The following is an 18,578-nucleotide window of genomic DNA, read 5'->3' on the forward strand; positions in this document are numbered from 1 at the left end:
CCTTTGTAGGGATAGAGTATGTATGCCTTCGTATATTTGGTAGCCAAATAACTGTGTGGAGGTGGGTCCCTTGTCCCACAAACAAAAGGGTATCATACACCAATTTGGTGTTTTGGACCTTAAAATTAGATAATAATAATAATAGTGACTTATTTTAATTTAATTATCAATATTTTTATTAGTAAACAATAGAGATTTCACTTATATAATATTTTAAAATATTTTTAATAATATGATTTATTTTTAAAATAGTTTTCTTTTTATTCTTTTCATTAATTTCTTAAAATAATTTAATTAATTTTTCAAATAATTTAATTATTTTTTTTAAATAAAAAATGTCATATTTCCAAAATAGTTATGTCTTTTTTACTCTTTTGATTAATTTTTTTGATTAAAACATGTAATATGAAACACCGTCTATAAAATGGGTTATGGTTTTTTTGGGTATGGAGAATTTCTATGATAAATGAGTGTAAATCTCCATGGTTAGGGATCTTGTTACATGTTTTTTTAGTGTATATAGGCTTAACTTATATATTAATTTTTTTAGTCATTAATAGTAGTGATTATTTTAAATAGAGTATAATTTAGTTGGTTCTTATGATTTTTTTTAATTTTAATAACTTGAGATGTATGATGAAGTAAGTATTTTGATGCTTATTAAGGATTGATTCCCATCGGCATTTACCTAATCATTTAACTTATATGGTTGCACTAATTTAATGGATGTTTTTTCATCTTCTTGGATAATATCTTTAATAAATTTGTTGGTATATGTGTGTGTCACACGGAATGAGTCGATCTTGCTGACAAGATAGACCTTCCTAGAATCTAAAGAAGACCTAATGACAAGCAAACCAACCAGACACTATCTTTCTCTAAATATGCTTTGATAAACAATAGCAAACAAGTGTTTTTAGGGCCTACCTTTGGTCCAACGCAAGCTTGTGTATGCCCTCGCTCCTTTGATCCAAATGAGCTCCTTTTCGCGAATCTGCAAACACAAACAAGGCAAACAAATTAAATAGCACCTGAAAATCCAATTGCATAAAACATATTTAACATGAAAGTCAAGGAGTCCATGAAACAAATAACATAAGATACTTGTTGAGAAAAATGAGTTTGATTGTATTAATTCAGAAGAAGAAGAACCTTACAACCTTTGCCTTGACACTGTACAAGCTCCTCCCAGGGTCCAGCAAGAAGTCTCCTCTACTTTGACAAGTTTCACTCACTCCCCAATGAAACCAAAAAAGTATGTGATCTCTCCTCTTTAGGCTTAACTAGGAAGTCTTGATTTCACCAGCATTTACCCTTAAAAATGTTCAGCTTCTAACCTCCCTAGTCCTCACCCCAATGCCTATATTTATAGTGCAATGGAGGGAAGTTACTAGGTCCTCCTTCAAAGGGATAAAGCCCTCCTTCAAAGGGATAGCTCCTTTAGTCAAGGGATTAGCTCCTTCTCTTTTGGGATGCATGAACCACCTCAGAGCGAACAATCCACGTCAAAATTCCTTCTAGGAAACTCTAGAATTAACCCAAAGTGAGTTTTTTAAGATAAAACTTGCACCTTTTGACTTTCACAGGGGTCCACACCTACACCGTTAGGGACAGAGCGGGTAGGTACGCAACTTTTGTACACAGAAGGTGCGGGACCGCAGGTGACCATGAGAGAAAGTGCGGAACCAGAGTTACATTGATTTTTAATGTCTTTCTCCCATTTCCAAAGCTTGATTTGAAGAGCTGAGGTCTTAGAATTGCTCAGGAGGATAGTACAAGTGATGATAGACCCATACTGACTACAAATAATCATGGTGACGATATTTTTGTGTAACAGATTGCCCCCTAAAGTGCGAAGTCTGTAGTAGATGAGGATTTCATTTATCATATAGGAAGAGTGAAGTACTTTATCATTTCGAGGATCATCTTGTGGAGAGCCCGGTCGGAACCTGTAAAAACATTCAATGCAAGATATATATATGAGATCATATCATCGCTGAGGTAGGCATTCCCATACTCCAGATCAAAACTGACTAGAAAACTATCTACTGCTCTAATATAGGAATGATCTTGTAAAACATCACAAGTATAGACTCATGTGAACACAGTATGGACGCAGCCATCTGTTTATGAATAGTCCACAACACAATGAATACAAAATTCCTTGCAGCCTGGATGGTGGAAACTAGATCCAGGGTCTTCATTTCTACTTCCCGAAATAGTACGATTCTATCCATGCGAATGAATGTGTTGATGTCGAACATGGTAGAAACCACTTGATTACCAGTCAATGATGTAAACTGTTAACAAGTGTGAGAGAAACCACCAGTGATGTCAATGGCTCTCAAAGTACCGAGTACAATCCATGAGATGCGAATAAATGTGTTGATGTCGAACATGTCACGGAATCCTTTGATCGCCAGTCAATGATGTAAACTGTCGTCAAAGGCGAGAAACTTGCCATTGATGCATGCAGATCTCAAGGTACTGACGCTTCCTAGATCATCTTTCTAGATAATGAGCTGATGTCGATAGAAAGCGATCCGTCGTAGGCAAGCCCACAACACGAAATCATGGATCAAGTTGAAGAAATTTAGTTGCAAGAACTGACTCAGGGATGGTCAAGATGGATGACAGATATTTTGCAGATGAATGGCTTATTGGCAGTGACCTCTTGAACACATAACGACACGACAGATGGTTTGGTGACAATTGACCCAAAGTTGATACCCAGAAACCGGCTGAAGACTTTCAATGTGGTTTGATCAACTGTTAGGCAAAGGATTTCCCAACCCAGGTGAATAAAAGTGTCGTGTTCAAGAGTGGTTACAAAGTATGACAAACAAGCTCATTTTTCTCTCTTTTCCCCCACCATTTCTGGCAAGTACCTCTTTATTTTTGATAAGCTTGAGGAGGATAACATTTGCTTGATTATAAGCTCATCCTTCAGACGAGTCCAACTTAGTTTAAATTCGAACCCTAAGAAGGAGTGGTTCGTTCCTGTTTGTAATTGAACAGGTCCTTTACTATGAAATTTTAACGAGTCCAGTATAGGAGAAACTCAGCGTTTTTCAATTTTAGAGAGTCTGAAAAACTTAAGAAGACTCCAGGGTTGACCTTTTTCGTAAATTTGTGTTTCCCAAGCCCGAAAAAGTATAAAATAATACTTGAGAGAACCACTTGATCTTTTACGACCAAGGAGTACTTTTCGTCATTAGTGCCTTTGACCCGAAAAAGTAAAAAAGCGATCAATGACACATCGTTTTATAACCAATATCGAATTTGAAACGACAAAAATCCGACAATCTTTTCATGTTTTTACGGTCGGAAAAGAGCTGTAAGCGGACCGTCCTTTAATTCCGTTTTAACGAGTTTAAAAGAAACACTCGGCAATCTTTTCATGTTTTTTAGGAGTCAGAAAAGAGCTTAAAGATGACTCTAAGGTTTCACTTTTTTGTAAGTTTTAACGAGTTTGAAAAAATGATAAAAATGTACTCATGGTTTTCACTTTTTCGTAAGTTTTAACGAGTTCGAAAAAGGGATAAAAATGTACTCATATGGCCGACTTTCAATTTAATTTACGAGCAAGAAAAGACGGAAAGAACTCGGCATTTTCATTTGTTTTACGAGAATGAAAGATAGCAAAATAATCTCGGGATTTTCATGAGTTTAACGAGTCTTGAAAATAACTGAAATTGACTCGAGATAGGTTTCATTTTTACAAAAGCTTGAAACAGAGAAAAACTATGCTTCAAAGTAGTTTCATTTTTACACAAGCTTGAAACAGAGAGAAAACTGTGCTTGATGCCCCCTAAGCGTAACTGCTAGAGCGCATGCCCCCCCAGCTTCATTTCATTCAACTAAGTACACTGCTGGTAATTAATATCTGGATGGAATGAAGGTTCATTTACGAGATCATTTGAAAGACTCAACCTAAAACTGTAAGAAAATTATGCAAAAAACTGAAATAACTAACCTAAATATACAACTTAACATTTATGAGATCTAGTCAAACTCTCGACTCAATTAGAGGAGGATTTGTTTCATTTTTTAACGAGCTTGACACAGGAAAAGAACTATGCTCGGATTCGGTTTCATGTTTACGCAAGCTTGAAATGAAAAACTATGCTTGTTATAAGTTCGCATGCCCCCAGCATAATGATGCAAAACGAGGTACATGCCCCCCAAGCTTCATTTCATTCAACCAGGTGGATGGAATGAAGGTTCACTTTTAATATCTGGGAAAGACTCGAGGGAGTTGTTTCATTTTTTAATGAGGTTGACACAGGAAAAGAACTATCCTCAAAACCCTTGTTTCATTTTTTAAACGAGCTTGACACAAGATAAGGAACTATGCTCATGACTACTCTCTACAATCTACCTATATATCCTAAAATATACCTGATTCATTTTTTAATGAGGTTGACTCAGTAACAGGAACTATCCTCTAGCACCCTGTCTCATTTTTTAACAAGGTTGACATAGGAAAAGAACTATCCTCAAAACCCTTGTTTCATTTTTTAAACGAGCTTGACACAAGATAAGGAACTATGCTCATGACTACTCTCTACAATCTACATATATAACCTATCCTTGTTTCATTTTTTAACGAGCTTGACACAAGACAAGGAACTATGCTCAAGACTCCTTGTTTCATTTTTAAATGAGCTTGACACAAGACAAGGAACTATGCTCAAGAAGTTCGCATGCCCCCAGCATAATGATGCAAAGCAAGGTACATGCCCCCCAAGCTTCATTGCATTCAACCAGGTGGATGGAATGAAGGTTTACTTTCAAGAGCTAACTTGAAAAGGGAGTTGTTTCATTTTTTAAGGAGGTTGACACAAGAAAAGAACTATCCTCATACCTGATTCATTTTTTTTTAACGAGGTTGACACAGGAAAAGAACTGTCCTCATGCCTGATTCATTTTTTAACGAGGTTGACTCAGTAAGAGGAACTATCCTCTGACCAACTGATTCATTTTTTAACGAGGTTGAAACAGGAAAAGTACTGTCCTCATGGTAGCCTGTTTCATTTTTTAACGAGGTTGAAACAGGAAAAGAACTGTCCTCACGCTCACTGATCACGGCTTCCAACTGGAAGAAAGACATGTCAATGGACACACCTTGATCATGGCTTCCAAGAGGTCTTCATCAGAAGGAAGAATAGTTCTTTGGAAGGAACACATGTCAAGGGACTCAAAAGGGATAAGAACATCGTGTTCAAGTAATCCCATAGAGTTTTCCATGTCAATTACCGAATCTAAATCAAAGGAAGATGAGCAAGCAGTGAGAGGCTCACTTACATCGGTAACTGAAAACATGGGACCAGTTGCCACATAATTAACCCATGGTGGGGTAGATACCACTTGAGAATCAAGAACATTTAGGGGTGTCATATTATTTGTGGTTGAAACAAGACTAGGGAACGAAAGCTGGTCTACAGTCACAATATTTCCATTGTGAGGGAAAGACATCACGCGAAAGAGTGTCGATACGACAGCTTTCATTGCATAAACATAGTCACGTCCAAGGAGTAAATTGAAATCCAAGGGACCTCGAACTACCATAAGATCAATATAAATAGTTTTACCTTCCAAGGTAATAGAAAACTTAGGAAGGATCCCTAAAGGTTCACTAATGGTTCTGTTAAAAGCTTTCAGATTCTGCGTAATAGGCACAAGCTGAGGGGAACCCAAAGTTTTCCAAGCAGTTGAGGATAAAATACTAACAGAAGCACCTTCATCTACCTGTGTGCGATGCATGTCCCTACCACCAGCCTTGACAATGATTTGGAAAGGGATGGAGGAAGGAAGATGAGGTTCTGTCAGTCTATTCCAATCAAAGGAAAAGACCTCAGTACTTGGAGGGGGTTCCATAGAAACGGGTGAAATGCCCCCCAGCGTAGAGGAATCTGATGTAACAAAAAGAACTTGAGCGGTATGAAGTTCACCCTCTAAAGGGAAAGTGGGATCGACCGAATGTGAAATTGAATCAACCACTTGATCAACTAATGGATCATCAACCTGAGTGACATGAGTTTCACTCTCCAATGGAAGAGTGTGATCGCCTGTATTTGAAATTAGATCAATCACTCTGTCAGTTGACGGTAGGTTGGGAGAAAGTTTACGGTAACCAGTTGGAAATTCTTGTTGTGGAACAGTAAGGTTTTCCAACAATTTTGAGGCTTCATCCATGTGAGGGCAAATGTGAGTTTGATGACTCCCTTTGTATAACTTACAAGGAAACCTAACTTTACCCTTTTTCCCAGGAACCTGACTATCACTGGTTGATGGATCAATGGAAAGTTGATGAGATTTTTCTGACCATACTTCCAAGACCTTTGGAATACCAGGACAATTGATAAGGAAGTGGTCACCCTTACAAAGCCTGCAAGGGTATTTGGGTTTACGATGCATGTTGGAGTTTTCCTCAACACAACTAACACTTACAACCATGGTTGGTTGGTTGACTTCTTTCTTATCTTGCTTCTTCTTCTTCTTCTTCTTCTTCTTCTTCCTTTCTTCTTCTTTTTAGACACCTGGTTACTAGCATCAAGGCTTTTACCAAGCGAAGAGGAAGAAATGGAGGAAGAAAAATTAGGTGAAGAAGGTAAAGGGTCAATAGAAGGTTGGTGATGTTGAGATGGTGAACTCTGTTGAGGTGAAGCATTCGGTTGAGGTGGAACAATTGGAGTATTTGGGGCCAACGAAGTTGAAAATAACCATATCGGTAAACCTATTGTAAATCCATGTAATGACAAAGTAGCCATATAAGGAGGACCAACATTTCCAAAGAAAGGAAAAGTACTAGGATCCTCATTAAGAGGGGTTCCTTAGTCGGTAAATTCCAGAACAGTTCCCATTATATTCAACTTTAGTGAATTTTATTAAAATTAACAATTCACAATTCACACCTAACAATTAAAATTCACAATTCACACCTATGGTCTCTAAAAGTAAAAACAAACAAATTAACACGCACTATCAAATCTAGGAGTCAAACCACACACAAACAATAACTTTCCGTATTGAAAACACTAGTTGGTGATGAAATCCAACGTCGCAGAGTTCAATACAGAAATGGCGGTTGGAACAGTTACCCCGACAACCTGCTTAATGAATAGACTGGCACAAGTTTCTCCACTAAACCATCTCGAGTGAAGAGAACCCCCCAGAAAATCCAAGTGAGTCTAGTTGACGTTTGCTCCAGGTACAGTGGGATCTTCCCACCACTGTCACCTTAGGAAGAATCCTAAAGAATATTGCCACTAAGGTTACCAATGGAAACAAATATACCTGGGGGAACAGTCTACGATCCGATACGCACGCAAGGGTAGAGTAACAAGCTCAATCCCCTTGAAGGCTCCTTGACATAATCCAAGGTTTACCAACAAGTGGCCCCAGGCTCCTCGATAATGGTTAATCCGAGGTTTACCGTTTTTAATACGTGAATATCTTCTATCGTTCCCAATGAGGAAGGATTGATTCTCACACTGGTTCGGACACGATCTCGTGCTTCTCCTTTAAGAGGAGCTTTCCCATAGCATAAATGCAACAATTGGATTTCTTCCCTACCACAACATACAGCTACTTGTTTGTTTTACTGTCTCGGAGAGTTAACTAAAACCTATCCCAAGACACTAGCCTAAGCTAGATTGGTGGAAAGAGTCCTAAAAATGCAAAAATTACTAGATAAATTTTAATTAAGCGCTGTGTTATTTAGGCTGTTATTACTCAAAGGGGTAAATGGATACGAAACCAATGGTGTTATGACCCAACTCAAAACTGAATGCAATCGAATATGATAATGTAATCCTTTCAATTCGATGAATCCTAACTAAAGTAAGGAGAGAGTTTTCATTCACTTCCAACAATGCAAAAATTGATCACTAAGAGAAAATATAACAAATTCTCTAATGCACTAATTTCATCAAGGAAAACTAATGCAAATCAATTCCAAAAAGTTTTTTTTTTTTTAATTTTTTTTTTTGTGTGTTAAATACAAGAATAAAAATATGTAAATTCAAATCAAAGAAAGCTGATCTAAATCTACGATTGATTTTTCAGAATGTAAACTATGCAATTGTAATCTATGCACAATTCACTTGAATAGTATGCAAATGTAATCTATGCACATTTTTCATTTATATTTTGAAAATGAGAATTCTAATTATGCAAATGTCATCTATGCAAGACAATTCTCAAACACAAGATGATTCTAATGTAATCTAAGAACCAATCAAGTGAAAGTCGAGAAAATTGGGTGAGAGTTCCAAAGATCAAAAATAAAAACACTCAAAGGCGATTAGCACTCATACACAAGCAAAAAGATGCAAAATTGTGAAAAGACTGAGACAAACCTCCAAGTAATGACCAAAGGAAATCAAATTAAGAATTTCTCAAAAAAGAGACTCAAAACACCCAATTGATAAAAGCTTAAAATGGGAATGCCAATGGAATTAACCTAAGAAAAGTTCTTGACAAGTCACATGCAAGTCTGGGCAGTGGATAACAATTTCTAAACAAAAACTAAGCTGACTAACAGAGGAAATCTTAGGTTTTTCAAAATTTTGACAAGGTCCGCAGGCCCACAGTTGACACAGGTGCGGTCCCGCTCTGTGCTAAAAGCCAAGTTGCGGGTAGGTATGCACTGTCTCAAATGGCTAGGGTGCAGTCCTCTCCCAAAGCTATGAAAAACGAAAAATAACCCTGGATCTACAAACTCTACCCAATTTTACACACAACAAGCCAAAAACAGAATCAAAAATAAAGTTTCTCAGGTCAAAGTAAAAACAAGGAAAACAATCAAGTCCCCAGCGGAGTCGCCATTTTGTCACACGGAATGAGTCGATCTTGCTGACAAGATAGACCTTCCTAGAATCTAAAGAAGACCTAATGACAAGCAAACCAACCAGACACTATCTTTCTCTAAATATGCTTTGATAAACAATAGCAAACAAGTGTTTTTAGGGCCTACCTTTGGTCCAACGCAAGCTTGTGGATGCCCTCACTCCTTTGATCCAAATGAGCTCCTTTTCGCGAATCTGCAAACACAAACAAGGCAAAAAAATTAAATAGCACCTGAAAATCCAATTGCATAAAACATATTTAACATGAAAGTCAAGGAGTCCATGAAACAAATAACATAAGATACTTGTTGAGAAAAATGAGTTTGATTGTATTAATTCAGAAGAAGAAGAACCTTACAACCTTTGCCTTGACGCTGTACAAGCTCCTCCCAAGGTCTAGCAAGAAGTCTCCTCTACTTTGACAAGTTTCACTCACTCCCCAATGAAACCAAAAAAGTATGTGATCTCTCCTCTTTAGGCTTAACTAGGAAGTCTTGATTTCACCAGCATTTACCCTTAAAAATGTTCAGCTTCTAACCTCCCTAGTCCTCACCCCAATGCCTGTATTTATAGTGCAATGGAGGGAAGTTACTAGGTCCTCCTTCAAAGGGATAAAGCCCTCCTTCAAAGGGATAGCTCCTTTAGTCAAGGGATTAGCTCCTTCTCTTTTGGGATGCATGAACCACCTCAGAGCGAACAATCCACGTCAAAATTTCTTCTAGAAAACTCTAGAATTAACCCAAAGTGAGTTTTTTAAGATAAAACTTGCGCCTTTTGACTTTCATAGGGGTCCGCACCTACACCGTTAGGGACAGAGCGGGTAGGTATGCAACTTTTGTACACAGAAGGTGCGGGACCGCAGGTGACCATGAGAGAAAGTGCGGAACCAGAGTTACATTGATTTTTAATGTCTTTCTCCCATTTCCAAAGCTTGATTTGAAGAGCTGAGGTCTTAGACTTGCTCAGGAGGACAGTACAAGTGATGATAGACCCATACTGACTGCAAATAATCATGGTGACGATATTTTTGTGTAACAGTGTGTGTCTTATTTAGGGAGATTTACATCTCATATGTTGGTATGACATTAGCCAAATACCTAGTAACATTCACAATAACTCATTAAACTAACCCTATATACATATATCATCTAAAGAAATAAATCTAATATTTATATAAATAAATGTCCTATGTAGGGATAACTTTAAGACCTTAATAATAAATAAATAAATAAAAATCAACTTAAAAATAGCATTCCAAACTAGTGATTGGTTAGACAAAAGAAAAACGTTGTTAATCCCCTACATGGGAGATGGTCCATTAAAGGGTTATGAGATATTTTACACAATACAAGTTTGAACATTTTCACTAATAAATAAAACTACTATTACCAAGAAAGCTCTTACAAACACACTTCAGGGTGAAAAAATGTGATTGGAAAAATATCATTATGAGCCTTCTTCAACGAGGGTTTCCTACTCTACATTGAGACCCAACCTCCCCACAAGGGCTTAATATTAATTAGGGAAAAATCTAGCACACAAATTCATATGGGGTAGTATATAATTCTTAAAAGAAAGAAAAGAAAGAAAATTATTTCTTAGTATACAAGAGCCCAGGGATATTTTTAATATATTAAAAACATGAAAGTATTGATGGGTATAGAATATGGTATCTTGGGTGGTTGATTTGGGTATGGGGAGGAGAGGAATTGGGGGTGGTGCGGGGCCTTTGAATGGGTCACTTTATACTAGATTGGTCCATAGCCTTCAAGATCCACAACAATGTATTTTTTCTTTTCAAATGCTCTTATTCTTCTTTGTTTTTCAATGCCATAACCCCCTTAGAGACATTCTTCTTTGTTGTCCCATGCTTATACCACCCTCAATGACATGAGAAAATATCACATATGTAATATCTTATACAGTTTCTTACACATTACATGGCTTAATGTATCCCCTAATTCTCCCATATCAACCTGCTACTTGTATTATACCATCAATCTAACTCCAATTGAAATCAAGGATTTGTCCAAAAATATCATTAGAAATTTGAGGATTTGACTAAGACATGACAAACTTGTGGTCCAATGGAAGGACACTATAATGAACCCCATTTCATAGAAACAAATAAATGACCATAGGATTTTGTGCCTATAGCTTCTAAATATTTTTCCCCATTTCACTAAGGAGTGTGATATAAGAATTGATACATTGATGACTCATAAGACAACTTTAGTTCCACTAGTCTCTTTTCTTGGTTTCTTAGAAAGGAGAGGAAGAGGCATGATTTGGGTAGCATTGATCCCTTTTGGCCTCAATGGGTGATGAAAAGGAATTAATGTTGTTAAAGTCTCCATGAATGTAATCAATGCATTGATTAAATTAAAATAGTGAAGAAGAAAAGAAAAAATAGGTAACCCACTAGTTTGCATTCATGGCTTATAATAGTGATGCCATGTTATCATACTAGGTACAGAAATTAAAAAAAGGCAATTTGGAAAAAACAAAAACTTAAGATATCAAAGTGAAAATTGAGGGATTTTTAATTGGAAAGATGTATCATGAGAGGGGTTTACCAAAAGAATTTTGGGAACATATAATGAAATTAGGGGTATTTTGTACTATCCATAATTGCACATGGTGTCATAGGTACATGAAATGAACCCCCTTGTAACACTCCGTCATAAGTTATGATGTTGGGAGGAATTTTAATTTATTATTGTATTGATTCCACCCTCAATTCATCTTCCTAGTGGGGGAATAATTATTACTTGTACATTTATTATTTGAATTGAGGTCATTGTACATTCACAACATTGGAAGTACCTCTCGTTGAGTTAATGTGAATATAATTACTAAGTTGGAATAGATTAAAGTCCCTCACTTGTAAATTTCAAATTCATCTTTGGAAGACACTACAACAAATCCTTGTGATTACCTTCCTCTTTAGCTCCATTTTTTGCTTCCATTGACTATTTTAGTGTGATTTTCTCCAACTTTTTGAAAAAATTGACACAATTTATCGGGATGGCTCTAATTTTGGGATTTTTTTCGGCAATCACAGACAGTTGGCACTAAATTCAGCGACAAATAGTGTTGATTTTAGCACCGATTAATACACCCAGTTTAACATCTTCTTTATTTTCTAATGTAGCTTCATGTATAGCTTCTTATGTAATGTCCTATTTTGCTCCTGGTTATGCAATTGTTTTTAGCTTCCTGTGTAACGTCCTATTTTGCTCCAGGTTATGGCATTCTTTTTAGTTTCCTTTATAGCTTCTTTTTTATCTTCCTCTATAACTTCCTATTTTACTCCTTGTTATAGCATTGGATACAACTTTTTTTGTTACACATGTTGAGGACAGATTTTGTAATTAAGTTGGGGGGAGGAGTGTATCGTATGTATCGTACGACACAGTATGACTATAGCCAATTTTTTTAATTACCATCTAGCTGGTGCACAATAAACTTATCCTAAATAAGTAATTACCCACTGTCTTTGTTACTCCTACTGCCATTTCTGAAAATCCATGTGACTACTTGGAAATCATTTTTGATAGTTGTCATTTATGATGAAAATCTTGAACTCATTGAAAGGGTAACCTTAATTATTACCTACCCATTGTCAAATTTCGTTTAACTAATATTCTATACCAAAGTGTTTGTATTGACCAAGTTTTTCCCTATAATAGTCGTTGAGCAATTTTGAGTAGTAACAGTCTCTGAAACAACAATGGGAGGAGAGATAATCCGTCATGAACGAGACTCCATTGATGCATTGCTACACCATCCATAATCCCTAGAAATATTTGGGAATGCAAGGTGGTTAGTCTACTTTGAGAAACTACATGGTTTTAGCGAAAAGATTGTTATGGAATTCACATAGGCTCTACAGGAGAAGCATTCAGAGGTTAGAGGATTCAAAATTTTTGTTATAGAGGACATAATTTCCAAGGTGACAGGTTTACCTCAAACAGGGGCTCGTTGGTTTTCTAGGAAAATAGAAGTTCCAACATCGAGGAGAGGAAGTAAGAAGCAAGGGGAGAGTTATTGATAAAGCATCCTTTCCTCACCCTTGGGATGATGTGGATTTATTTATTCATAAATTCATTACTTGTGAGGGATGTTTTGGGATAGTATTCAATTATTGGCACATATTCATAATGGACAACTAAAAAAATTGCCCTATTATTTGCTAAAATATTTACAACATATGGTAGAGGCGGTGCATATGGAAAAACATCCAAAGACCTGCTTAACCAACCATGCACTCATCAAATTAATCATAATTGATTCACTGGAATAGAAGGGAAGCACATGGACTGGTTTATTGGTAAATTCACATCCACAATCCACTGAAACAGAGGAAAGTGAAAGTGACGAACAAGAGGTAAGTGTTAAAATAACACCAGAATATAGAGAAATTATACCTCCCACACAAAGTAGAGCAGTTACACTTCGTAGACAAAGAAAAGTGATTAATCCTCCTAGACCCCGTCACAAAAACCGTAAGAGATGGAGTTCCATAAGAATGTTTGTTGGTAGATTTGCTGAAGGAAAAAGATCATGCACTAAAGAACTTGTTGATATATCTAGTGGATAATCTAAGTATAGTTATTATGGATGCCCTATTGAGGAATAAGGGCCTAAGACATAGACTGTTGAAATAAGGGCACCTGGAACAGTGTCAATTGAAGTAGGGGTTCCTGAAACAAAAATGCCTGGGGAATCTAAGGAAGTAACTAAAAAATATACTCTTGTAAAAACTGTGGTGAAAAAAGGAAATTAAAGAAGCCATAAAGTGAAGAACAGGAGGTAAGTGTTGAAACAACACCAGAAGATAGAGCACGAACACCTCCTAGACAAATTAGAGTAGCTACACTTCCTAGAAAAATAAGAGTGATTACACCTTCTAGACCTCACCGCAGAAACACTAAGAGATAGAGTTCCATAAAAATGTATGTTGGTACATCAGTTGAAGGAAAAAGAGCATGCACTAAAGAACTCGTGGATATATCCAGTGCACAATATGAGGATAGTTATTATGGATGTCCTATTGAGGAAGAAGAGCCTGAGGCAAAGACTTTTGAAATAGGGTTACTTGGAACCACGAGGGCTTCACTGATGAAGCAATAACATATCATGTGCGTTCACATTAGGGGATAAAAAATGAGGAAAATCTAAAATAACATATTGACCATATAATAGGGGCTAAAAGGGTTTTTTATGTTATATTATAATATATATATGATAGGGTATTTTTTATTCCATTTTTTTGCCAAGCAAAGGAAAATAATAGGCGTGGGATGGATAAATAGAGGTATTAAGAGCATGAATGTTTTTTCCTCTTTGTGCCATTGTTGTTGTTGTTTGCTCTGCTAATTGACCTCCCAAACCATTTTTGCTATTTGATTTCAACTTAATCATTGTGGAGTGGTATCATATGCAGCTTTGTTTGCAGCTCATCATTATGATGCCAAGATGAAAGAAATCACAGAATTTCAACAAAAGGAGTCGAGCTCTTTGCAAGCTATGATGAAGTTCAAGATAACTTCGATGAAATGGACTACACGAGAATCTTCTTAGAGATATCTATGAAAGCCAAATCTAGAATGGGCAAGACAATGAATTTCTGTTCTGGAATTCTATAATAACTTGACTATGGTTTGATGGGTTTTGTCCCCCACCCAAGAGCTTGCACAAAAACTCTAAAAGGTCATGTGCACTCTCTAGGATTACTTGCAGGTTACTTTCATGCCTGCATAGTTGGAACTAACGTTTGTGATCCTCAACATATACTCATCAGTGGATTTCATGTTATTGTTGGAACCCTGGGCTGTGTGTTTGAAATGTTACACATGCACTCTCTTTGCCCAGATTACATCAAGATGTTTGTGCTAAGATGAATCTGATGAAATGTTTCCAAGGGTTTCAAGGACCAGTTCTATGATTTTTACTTTATTATTTTTTAAGAGCATGGAAGATTTCCTGAAGAGCAAAGAAGAGGAATGATGGTTGTGGAAGAAATCACTGAGCGAGTTGGAAACATGGATCTGAATGATGTTCACGAGAAGAACATGTTTCAAGCGTCTAATACCAAGAAATCGCTCTTCTTCTATGTCAAACTTGCCAAGGTATGTAACCAACCACCCTTTAGTGATGGCTTCTGTGGACTTTATTTTATTCGCACCCACTGATATTATGGCCTTTGTGTTTTTTCCATGTCTACTATCCAATGGATTTTTATTATGTTTCCTATATCCATTATGTTGTCTCAATTTTAGAGTTTCATGGAATTTTGTCTGCAAAACCTAGGGATTTTTTTAGGGCTTTAGGTTTTTCATCTATGGTGTCTCATATGGAAAAATCATCGAGTTGTTTATGTGTGTAGTTGGGTTGTACAATGAAGCCTTTACATTGGCATTTCGATTTTCTATTTTCACCATAGGTAATTATGTTTAGGACAAAGTTGTCATAGGTCGAAACTAATAAATATACCAATTTTAGTCGCTTAGAAAGGCCTAAGTTGAATATACAACGTTTTCCATTTTGTTGAATTTATACTTATATTTATAAATTGTTTCATTCAATTTGGATGGGTAAAGTATTAAATCAAGTTAAAATGAGGATAGGCTAGGAATTGATCCTAAGACATGTCCCATGTAGATGGGAAGCTCTTTTACTATGCTAAATACCTTATTACATAATGAATATTGTGAATGGTTTTCTTCAACAAGCCCTTGTGGAGCCTCTTGGTTCATATCTTCAAGTTTCTACCATCCAACCTGTCCCATGGACAATCTAAGAATTGAACACAGAACTTGGCCCTAACTAGCATACATCTCTATCTTTAAGCTACATACCATTTTATTTATGCACAAATTGGTTTGATATCGAGGCGTGGGTTTTCATTTCCAACATCAAGGATGTGGAATGTTAGAGATATACATTTATGTAACACACCCATCCTTATTGAATTTGATAACCAGAGGTGGTTACGAAATGGGATATAAAGTTTTCACTAGTTTGTTTCCTCATCTAGCATCCAATGGTTTATCTAACTAGAAATCATGAAATAATGTTGAGCACCACTTCAAAGAATACATTTATCCTTGTATGGATGTTTAGTTATGAATTCACCTCACTCCCTGTAGTAAATTAAAGTCAATATATCACCTACAGAACATACATTTGCAACCATGGAAAAAAATGTGTCAATTGGCACATGCAGAAAGCCAAGAATACAACTAAGATATCAGTCATCTATACATCACCTAGACATTTTCCTTGATCTTAACTTCATGCTAAATCCCACTAGCATGTGATGTCCCATTTATAGCTTTGCATCTTGACTATCGAAAATCTAGAGCACATTATTAATCCTATACAGTGCATCCCATTACTCTATAATTTTATTAACCATAAGGAAAGAGGGTATACAAGATATTGAAATTTGAAAGCTAACATTGTCATGTTATCAATCCAATGAAAATTTTTGTGGGATGAATTCAACTGGATGCAGATAAGGAGAACCCATAAAACAGACCCAAAAAAAGGTGCACTTGCAACCCATCAGATCTGAATCTATCCAATCTTGATAGTCTAAGGCTGTAATTTAGTAACGCCAATCAACCTTTCCCACCCCTATACTTTAGATGAATAGTAAAATGTGACATTAAATCTAAATAAAATATATTCATATACAACACCAACATAATATTTGCAGCATAATGACTCCTTTCAATTTGCATATCAGTGTCTAGATGATAAACATTTAGTGCATTAATCCATGAATAAGATAAGTTTTCGGCTACAAGTATTTTCTAAACTAAATTAATTACATAATATTGTGGTTGGGGCATGAGAAATAGTCTCAACAATGTTTAGTTATGATCATGTATAGTTTCAATACCGATCATTCCTATTATACCGCTCATATTTTTCTCGTGGATGAAGTTGTATAAAAGAATTACATTAAGTACCATATGATCTGCCAGGGTTTTCATATGGGATTCTATGGTGAGTCTTGTCTATTTTCAAGTCAACGTGCTAGAAGATTTAATTACCTACCAACCTGTAGGCTCCCTTCATACTGTATCAATGCACTAGTACCTAGTTATGTTAGTAATTTCTTTAGCATCACCTGATAATGCAACATTTTAGTGAATCACTCCTTGAAACAATTGAGATATTTTCATCAAGACTTACTACCAACAATATCTAGCAATAAAAAAATCCCAAAATAAATAAAACATTCCCATAAATATGCTTCAGTGTCTCTAATTCACTTCATCAGGCACAAAGTATCCATTATTCCACTGTGCACTAAGAATGCTTTCATTAGTAGATATTGGTAAATGACTAGCCAAGAAAAAGACCCTTAGTTTGTATGAAAGTAAAAATTGACCAAACACTATGTAGCTTGCATATCCCTCTATTCTATAGATTATAAGAACTCCATCTAGAATTAGGAACTAGAACCAGTTGCTATTGTTGGTGCAACAAGGAGTGGATCTTCCTCAAATCATAACTCCAAATTCGCTTACCAGAAACCCAACATCACTCTATCTAGGTTGGGTCGTGTATTTGACTATTCATATTATATAAGTCTTTAGATGGGTTCTGTTGAGGGCCCAGAAATCGGGTCAACAACAAGGGGGATACCCACCCGGTCCAGAACTTGGTTGGCAGCTCCTTGTCCGTTTGGTATAGCGGGTCCGACTGGGGATACTCGGACCAGTTTACCAATGTAAGAGGGTGTGTGTGTGTGTAGAGTTTGATGATGCTGATCTAGAAGTAAGTTGAGCTAATTTAACTCTAACTTCTAAACTGAATCTATGCTATTGTAATCTTAACAAAAACAACACATCTAATCTACGCTAACCCGGGGTAAATTTCCTCTATTATGCGTTCTAAAAAGATTTCGAACAATAACTGGTAATAAAGATCATTCAGCTATCATAAGAATATAACTCAATTAAGATAAACCATTCTGCATAAAAAGTTAGGCAAGACAGTTGTGAACAACATATTGCATAATAAGTTATTCATATGTCAAGCACAAATAAATGACTCCACCGTACAGAAGTGCCAAATGGTAACCCACACATTCATACATTAACATATAAACAACTAAAACTGCATATCACTCTAAGAATATAAGCAGAAATTGGTCAAGAGATAAAAGTACCATTTATGACTGATTTCACTCACAAACTTCAAGCAATAATGATTTATCTCTACTTGTTCTAACATCTACTAAGAGTACAGAAGTGCAACATCAGTAGCAGACATTAAAAATGCAAACATAAATAAATCACGATCCATCCATTTATCAAAACCTCCTCTGAGGGTGCAGAAGTGCATGTTCCGAGGACAAGTTTTTGACAAATTTCTGGACCCTTCTCCAATGCAATGAGAAGGGTTAAAATACTACTACCTAATTCTAATAATAGTATTATTACAAAATTTTAGGATGCGGTTTTCAAACGACCGTCCTTTTTCTAATCTAGTTGAAGAAAAGAAAAAACAACATTCTAAATGAAGTCACTTATGAACTTGGTCCTTAAAGTTGCAAGTATTCAACATAGGCTTGAGAAGAGTCGGCTGACTGATTTCTGCACTGAGCTGGGCTGCGAAAACGGCATCTACGAGAGTTGGCGCTACCTTTTCGGCTGCGTTTGTAATGCATTTCACCGTCATCCATTGGCTGTGCGGTTTAACCAA

Source organism: Pinus tabuliformis, chromosome 5_2 (assembly GCF_031772625.1).
Source record: "Pinus tabuliformis cultivar Carrire ecotype Pingquan chromosome 5_2, CPIR1, whole genome shotgun sequence".
Classification (NCBI taxonomy): domain Eukaryota; kingdom Viridiplantae; phylum Streptophyta; class Pinopsida; order Pinales; family Pinaceae; genus Pinus; species Pinus tabuliformis.